This window comes from Idiotropiscis lumnitzeri, unplaced genomic scaffold (assembly GCF_059441095.1).
Source record: "Idiotropiscis lumnitzeri isolate Australia: NSW breed Sydney's pygmy pipehorse unplaced genomic scaffold, RoL_Ilum_1.0 HiC_scaffold_31, whole genome shotgun sequence".
NCBI lineage: Eukaryota > Metazoa > Chordata > Actinopteri > Syngnathiformes > Syngnathidae > Idiotropiscis > Idiotropiscis lumnitzeri.
The window spans coordinates 1,473,655-1,482,461 of NW_028283569.1; positions in this window are offsets into that span (position 1 = coordinate 1,473,655).

An 8,807-nucleotide genomic window follows, 5' to 3' on the forward strand; every position below is an offset into this window, starting at 1 on the left:
GACGAGTGGTAGAAGGCCAGCAGCAGCTTCCTGTCCAGGTTGAATTTCCTGAGGACTCTCAGGAAGTGCAGACGTTGGCGGACCTTCTTTACCACTGCTGTGGTGTTGTGACTCCAAGAAAGGTCATCAGAGATCTGTACTCCCAGGAACTTGAACGTGTGGACCCTCTCCACACACACGCCTTCGATGCAGAGGGGGGGCGGCAGCGTCTTGTTCCTCCTGAAGTCGACGACAATCTCCTTTGTTTTAGCAGAGTTAAGGTGCAGTCTGTTGTCCTTGCACCAAGTTGTCAGTCTCCCTACCTCCTCTCTGTAGGCTGTCTCGTCACCTTCCGAGATCAGACCGACCACTGTCGTGTCGTCAGCAAACTTGACGATGGTGTTGTTGCCGTGGGCCGGGCTGCAGTCGTAGGTGTAGAGGGCGTACAGGAGAGGGCTCAGCACGCATCCTTGGGGGGAACCGGTGCTCAGCATGAGGGTGGAGGACGTGTAGGGGCCGAGCAACACAGTCTGGGGTCTGTTGGTCAGAAAGTCCTTAATCCAGATGCGTGTGAGGGCAGGGAGGCCGAGAGTGTCCAGTTTGGCGACGAGGATGTCTGGGATGATCGTGTTGAATGCCGAGCTGTAGTCCACAAAGAGCATCCTTGCATAGCTCCGCTGTTGTTCCAGGTGGCCCAGCACAACATGCAGAGCAGCCCTGGTTGAGTGTTTCACCTCGCTTTTTGTAAATTTTATGGAGTACAGTGAACCCTCGGTTATCGCGGTTAATGGGGACCGAGACCACCCGCGAAAACTGAAAATCCGCGAAGTAGCGGCGCACCTTCAAAAATGCTTAAAAAAAAAATACAATATATATAATAAATATATAAATATATATATATATATATATATATATATACGGGGAGAGAGAGAGTGAAATTCATGTTATAACAAAAAAAACAAATTATTATTAAAACGTATTATTTTTTTATTCCCCAGCCATTCTTTTTGTATTTATTTAATTACTCAGACTTTTACCTGCTGGTACGCCGTCTGGTGTGCCCTGTGAAATGAAAGGTGCCATTCTTTATTTATTTATTTATTTATTCATTTATTCATTCATAACTGACAGCTTCGCGCTCCGCTCGTGCCCGGGCGGAAGAGGTGCTCCAATTCGGCTTAACTGTGACACACGCCCACCCTCCTCCCCCGGAGCTTCCATTCGGTTAAACTTAGGGGCCGCTTGGCACCGCCCGTGCCCGGGGAAGGTGCTCCTCTTCGGCTTACTGTGTCGCGAGCATGCCCTCCTCCTCCGGAGCTTCCATTCGGTTAAACTTAGGGGCCGCTTGGAACCGCCCGTGCCCGGGGAAGGTGCTCCTCTTCGGCTTACTGTGACGCGAGCATGCCCTCCTCCTCCGGAGCTTCCATTCGGTTAAACTTAGGGGCCGCTTGGCACCGCCCGTGCCCGGGGAAGGTGCTCCTCTACGGCTTAACTGCCACGCACGCCGGCCGGAGCTCTGGTACGGTCCGAACCGCGCGAAACGTCGCCACCGATCGTGTCCGGGGGAACGTGCTCTTCTTCGTCCACTCTTCTCTTCGCCCACGCTCTTCTTCGGCGCACGCCGGCCGTCTAACCGCTCCAGCGCCCCGTCGTGCCGCTCGGCGAAACTACAATGCCCCCGAATATTTTTTATACCCGCGAAGCACTGAACCCGCGAAAGGTGAACCGCGAAGTAGCGAGGGTTCACTGTATGTATATGACCAAGACCTACAAAAAAGTCTCTTGGAGCAATGAGCTAGGTTTTACAGGAAGTCGGCCATTTTGAATTTATTAAAAGGGGGCGGGTCACCACAATGGACTTTGTGTAGAAATTCTTATTGGGGCCCGAGCAGCGACCGCGGCGAGGTCCCTATTGTTTATGTAGAAATTATTATTAGGGCCCGAGCAGCGACCGCTACGAGGTCCCCATTGTTTTTGTGGAAATTATTATTATTATTATTATTATTAGGGCCCGAGCAGTGACCGCTGCGAGGTCCCTATTGTTTTTCTAGAAATTGTTATTAGGGCCCGAGCTACGACGGCTGCGAGGTCCCTATTGTTTTTGTAGAAAATATTATTACTTTTATTATTATTATTATTATTATTATTAGGGCCTGAGCAGCGACCGCTGCGAAGTCCCTGTTGTTTTTGTAGAAATTATTATTATTATTATTTTTCCGATTGTACGATTGCATTTTTGACCCCCGAAACATGCACAAAAACTCACCAAACTTGGCAGTCTCATCGGGCATGGCGAGAAATTTGATATTTTAACGTCTAATATGAACAGGAAGTGAGTTATGAATTTTTGAAAGTCCGACTTTTGCCCTTTTTTGCATGTTTACAGGGGTCATTCTTTTGCACCCTGATCCTAAAGGCTTCATCTGATTGCCTTAAAATTCTGTCTGTAGCATCTTAAGACCTGGGACAAACACTGAGGCTAAAATCTTTTGTTTCCGAAATACTATATGACGGGGGCGGGGCTTCAAAGTTTTCACTTAAGATTTCCTTCGCCGCAATGGACAAAATGCTTAATAACTCTCCTGCACATGCTGCTAAAAATCCAAAACTTCACATATACATAAAGAGTCGGTACCTGAAGACATCTATATGTTTATATTCTGTTATACACCTTGCGCCAATCAATATCATTTTTTACATTTTGACGTACTGCACGGTGCCCTTTTAACGAATCCGATTGAAAATTGGCTAGAAAAGACTCAAGACATTGATCTTACTCTATCCCTATTTTTGTGACTTTCCTTCGAAGGGCGTGGCTATTGCGGTGCCGCAGAGTCTGATTATTCTCCGTGGCAACAAAAGTTCCTGCAAAATGATTCAGATGATCCATCTTCTCGAAATTTTTCACGTTTGAGGATATTCAGGCCCTGAAGACGGCTGCCAACTTATTTTTGATCGCAGTGGTAGCGCCACCAACTGGTTAAAACAAATACAAATTATTTTCGTTGATGTTTTTCTCCGGGCAGGTTAACAAAATCTACCTTATATTTGCTCGGATGAGTGTTTAGGCCTTGAGGATGTCACAATACGAAAGTCTTTCGCCTTCTTCAGAGTGTCACATGATGGTGTCTTGTGACCCGTCTTTATCAGCTGATGTTCCATGAGGGCGTGACTTACCTGTCACAAGAATGAAGGCAAGTCACGCCCCCCGCTGTCCGTTCACTCCGCCAAGATGCTGCTCCAGGTGGTAGAGAGGATGAAGGCTCCCTTGTCTCTGTTCATGGTTTTTATGCCTCGCTTGCAGATCTCAATGGCCTCTCTGATCCAGCGCTGTTGTTTGTTCTCTTCGGTGCGGATGACCCTGCCCTTCTCCCGGTCCATGATGTGGTTTTCCCTTTTGCAGTGGTCAGTGATTGCTGATTTGTAATGTTCATGTTGTGCTTGTTCTTTTACTGCTATGATTTTTCATTTTTTTGACAGGTAATTCACACCCTCATGGAACATCAGCTGATAAAGACGGGTCTCAAGACACCATCATGCGACACTCTGAAGAAGGCGAAAGACTCGCCGAAACATGTCAGGTAAAAAATTTACCTAAAACATAATTGTCTGCTTTTAATGAATCTGTCAAATATCAATAATAAGAAGACAAAATGAACCTAATACAAATAAATGAATGCTTAATAACTCCCCTGCACATGCTCCTAAAAATCCAAACCTTCACCTGTAAATAAAATGTCCCGACCTGAAGACATCTTAATGTTATTATTTTGTTATACACACAGCGCCGCCAAGTGGAATAAAAAATTTGTTTTTATTTTAATTTTCACGTACTGCACGGTGCCCTTTTGACGAATCCGACTGAAAATTAGTCAGAAAAGACTCAAGACAATGATCTTACTCTCTGCCGAGTTTTGTGACGTTTTGGCAAAAGGCGTGGCTATTACGGTGCTGAAAAGTCCGATTGTACTTTGTGGCAACAAAAGCTCCGGCAACATGACTGAGATGATCCTATCTTCTCGAAGTTGTACACATTTGAGGATACTTCAACCCTGAAGACATCTACCAACTTATTTTTCATCGTAGTAGTAGCGCCACCAACTGGTAAAAGCTAATACAAGTTATTTTCTTGGATGTTTTTCTCCGTGCAACTCAACAAGGTCGCCCTCATATATGCTCGGAGGACTGTTTCGTCCATGAGGATGTCACAATACGAAATTCATCCTTTTTCGTGAAAAGTTGTGGGAGTGGCATTGCACTGTCCGGCAATAAAACAACGCTGATTATGAGGTTCTAAATATGAACGACAACTCGTGAAACTTGACACACACATCAGGCAGAGCAAATTTATCAATATTTTATACGTTAGTTGTGCAGCTTTTTTTAAATGGCTCGCCATGGCCCTCGAGAAATGTTCAAAAAAGCAGCCCTGGTTGAGTGTTTCACCTCGCTTTTTGTAAATTTTATGGAGTACAGTGAACCCTCGGTTGTCGCGGTTAATGGGGACCGAGACCACCCGCGGAAACTGAAAATCCGCGAAGTAGCGGCGCACCTTCAAAAATGCTTAAAAAAAAATACAATATATATAATATATATATATAGATATATATATAGATATATATATATATATACAGAGAGAGAGAGAGAGTGAAATTCATGTTATAACAAAAAAAACAAATTATTATTAAAACGTATTATTTTTTTATTCCCCAGCCATTCTTTTTGTATTTATTTAATTACTCCGACTATTACCTGCTGGTACGCCGTCCGGTGTGCCCTGTGAAATGAAAGGTGGCATTCTTTATTTATTTATTCATTTATTCATTCATAACTGACAGCTTCGCGCTCCGTTCGTGCCCGGGCGGAAGAGGTGTTCCAATTCGGCTTAACTGTGACACACGCCCGCCCTCCTCCCCCGGAGCTTCCATTCGGTTAAACTTAGGGGCCGCTTGGCACCGCCCGTGCCCGGGGAAGGTGCTCCTCTTCGGCTTACTGTGACGCGAGCATGCCCGCCTCCTCCGGAGCTTCCATTCGGTTAAACTTAGGGGCCGCTTGGAACCGCCCGTGCCCGGCGAAGGTGCTCCTCTTCGGCTTACTGTGACGCGAGCATGCCCTCCTCCTCCGGAGCTTCCATTCGGTTAAACTTAGGGGCCGCTTGGCACCGCCCGTGCCCGGGGAAGGTGCTCCTCTACGGCTTAACTGCCACGCACGCCGGCCGGAGCTCTGGTACGGTCCGAACCGCGCGAAACGTCGCCACCGATCGTGTCCGGGGGAACGTGCTCTTCTTCGTCCACTCTCCTCTTCGCCCACGCTCTTCTTCGGCGCACGCCGGCCGTCTAACCGCTCCAGCGCCCGTCGTGCCGCTCGGCGAAACTACAATGCCCCCGAATATTTTTTATACCCGCGAAGCACTGAACCCGCGAAAGGTGAACCGCGAAGTAGCGAGGGTTCACTGTATGTATAAGACCAAGACCTACAAAAAAGTCTCTTGGAGCAATGAGCTAGGTTTTACAGGAAGTCGGCCATTTTGAATTTACTTAAAAGGGGCGGGTCACCACAATGGACTTTGTGTAGAAATTATTATTGGGGCCCGAGCAGCGACCGCGGCGAGGTCCCTATTGTTTATGTAGAAATTATTATTAGGGCCCGAGCAGCGACCGCTACGAGGTCCCCATTGTTTTTGTGGAAATTATTATTATTATTATTATTAGGGCCCGAGCAGTGACCGCTGCGAGGTCCCTATTGTTTTTCTAGAAATTGTTATTAGGGCCCGAGCTGCGACGGCTGCGAGGTGCCTATTGTTTTTGTAGAAAATATTAATACTTTTATTATTATTATTATTATTAGGGCCTGAGCAGCGACCGCTGCGAAGTCCCTGTTGTTTTTGTAGAAATTATTATTATTATTATTTTTCCGATTGTTCGATTGCATTTTTGACCCCCGAAACATGCACAAAAATTCACCAAACTTGGCAGTCTCATCGGGCATGGCGAAAAATTTGATATTTTAACGTCTAATATGAACAGGAAGTGAGTTATGAATTTTTGAAAGTCCGACTTTTGCCCTTTTTTGCATGTTTACAGGGGTCATTCTTTTGCACCCTGATCCTAAAGGCTTCATCTGATTGCCTTAAAATTCTGTCTGTAGCATCTTAAGACCTGGGACAAACACTGGGGCTAAAATTTTTTGTTTCCGAAATACTATATGACGGGGGCGGGGCTTCGAAGTTTTCACTTAAGATTTCCTTCGCCGCAATGGACAAAATGCTTAATAACTCTCTTGCACATGCTGCTAAAAATCCAAAACTTCACATGTACATCAAGAGTCGGTACCTGAAGACATCTATATGTTTATATTCTGTTATACACCTTGCGCCAATCAATATCATTTTTTACATTTTGACGTCCTGCACGGTGCCCTTTTAACGAATCCGATTGAAAATTGGCTCGAAAAGACTCAAGACATTGATCTTACTCTATCCCTATTTTTGTGACTTTCCTTCGAAGGGCGTGGCTATTACGGTGCCGCAGAGTCTGATTATTCTCCGTGGCAACAAAAGTTCCTGCAAAATGATTCAGATGATCCATCTTCTCGAAATTTTTCACATTTGAGGATATTCAGGCCCTGAAGACGGCTGCCAACTTATTTTTGATCGGATGAGTGTTTAGGCCTTGAGGATGTCACAATACGAAAGTCTTTCGCCTTCTTCAGAGTGTCACATGATGGTGTCTTGTGGCCCGTCTTTATCAGCTGATGTTCCATGAGGGCGTGACTTACCTGTCACAAGAATGAAGGCAAGTCACGCCCCCCGCTGTCCGTTCACTCCGCCAAGATGCTGCTCCAGGTGGTAGAGAGGATGAAGGCTCCCTTGTCTCTGTTCATGGTTTTTATGCCTCGCTTGCAGATCTCAATGGCCTCTCTGATCCAGCGCTGTTGTTTGTTCTCTTCGGTGCGGATGACCCTGCCCTTCTCCCGGTCCATGATGTGGTTTTCCCTTTTGCAGTGGTCAGTGATTGCTGATTTGTAATGTTCATGTTGTTGTCCATGACGCCGCCGGACGGACAACCCCCCTCAGCCTGCCGACCAACCCCGTGTCCTTCAAGTAGGTTCCATTTTCCGCTCGACGTCTGTTTCTCCCCTTTTGCCCCCCGATTACAGCACCGATTACCAGCCTGTCATACCCCCTCACCTGATCATAGATTCGGATTACGAGGACGATTTTGAGCACCAAGCCCTTTCACCCCCTCACGGTTCGAGTAAGTCCGGTCACGAGTTTGATTTTGAGCACCTTGCCCCTCACATTTTTTCCGATCCAGATCACGACTATGATTTTGAATATATTGCCACTCTCTTAGTCGCTCAGCGCAACGCGGAGTTATTTTTGAGCCGTCACCTTCCTCCCCCCGAGCCATTTGAGTTTTTCGCGACCACCTCCCACTCCCCCTCGCGCGCTTCACGTCCCAAATCCCGGAAGTCACGGTCACGTCGCGCACATCGTTCACCATCAGTTTCAGCACCGGATCACGCTCCCCTGGCGTCTCCTAGCTCGCGTTCACCAGCCCCCGCAGTCACGGTCCCTCAGGTCTCCCGTTTTCCTGATTCCCTATGGCGGCAGGCTGACAGGGATCAGGGCCCCCGGTTCGGCTGTGCCCGGATCGACTGCTGCGCCCGGCCCGCTGTCGCCTCCACGCCTGCAGCAGTGACCAATGCAGCTCCCGCTGCACGGACCCCGCCGCCTCCATGCGAGCCGCAGCCTCCAGAGTCCCGTGCCGACTCCTCGAAGGCGGCCGAGCCCCGTTCCGGCTCCCCGCCAGCTGCTGAGCCCTGTCCCGGCTCCCCGCCAGCTGCTGAGCCCAGTCCCGGCTCCCCGCCAGCTGCTGAGCCCTGTCCCGGCTCCCCGCCAGCTGCTGAGCCCTGTCCCGGCTCCCCGCCAGCTGCTGAGCCCTGTCCCGGCTCCCCGCCAGCTGCTGAGCCCAGTCCCGGCTCCCCGCCAGCTGCTGAGCCCAGTCCCGGCTCCCCGCCAGCTGCTGAGCCCAGTCCCGGCTCCCCGCCAGCTGCTGAGCCCAGTCCCGGCTCCCCGCCAGCTGCTGAGCCCAGTCCCGGCTCCCCGCCAGCTGCTGAGCCCAGTCCCGGCTCCCCGCCAGCTGCTGAGCCCAGTCCCGGCTCCCCGCCAGCTGCTGAGCCGTGTCCCGGCTCCCCGTCAGCGGCCGAGCCCCGTCCCGGGGCCCCAATGGCGATCCCAGCTCCCGATCCAGCGGAGCACGCTGTGCGCCCGAACCAAGTTCACGTTCAGGCGGAGCACATCCTGCCCCCGACCCAAGTTAACGTTCACGCGGAGCCCGTCCGGCGTCCGTCCCTAGTTCACGTTCAGGCGGAGCACGCTGTGCGTCCGTCCCAAGCTCACGTTCAGGCGGAGCACGCTGTGCGTCCGTCCCAAGCTCACGTTCAGGCGGAGCACGTTGTGCGTCCGTCCCAAGTCCACGTTCAGGGGAAGCACACCCTGCTTCCGACCCAGGTTCACGTTCAGGAGGAGCACGCTGCGCGTCCGTCCCAAGCTCACGTTCCGGCGGAGCACGTTGTGCGTCCGTCCCAAGCCCATGTTCCGGTGGGGCACGCCTTGCCTCCGCTCCAAGCTCACGTTTTGGCAGAACACGGCCCGCAGCCGTCACTCCCGGTCCCTGCACCCGTGGTGGACGACGAGCAGTCGCCTGCCGTATCGGTCCCAGCGGCGCCTGATGAAGCGCCGCCGCTCCCGGTCCCGGTGCCTGCGATGGACGACGGTCCGCCGCCGAGTCACGCCTCAGCCTCGGCGACGCACGACGACCCAC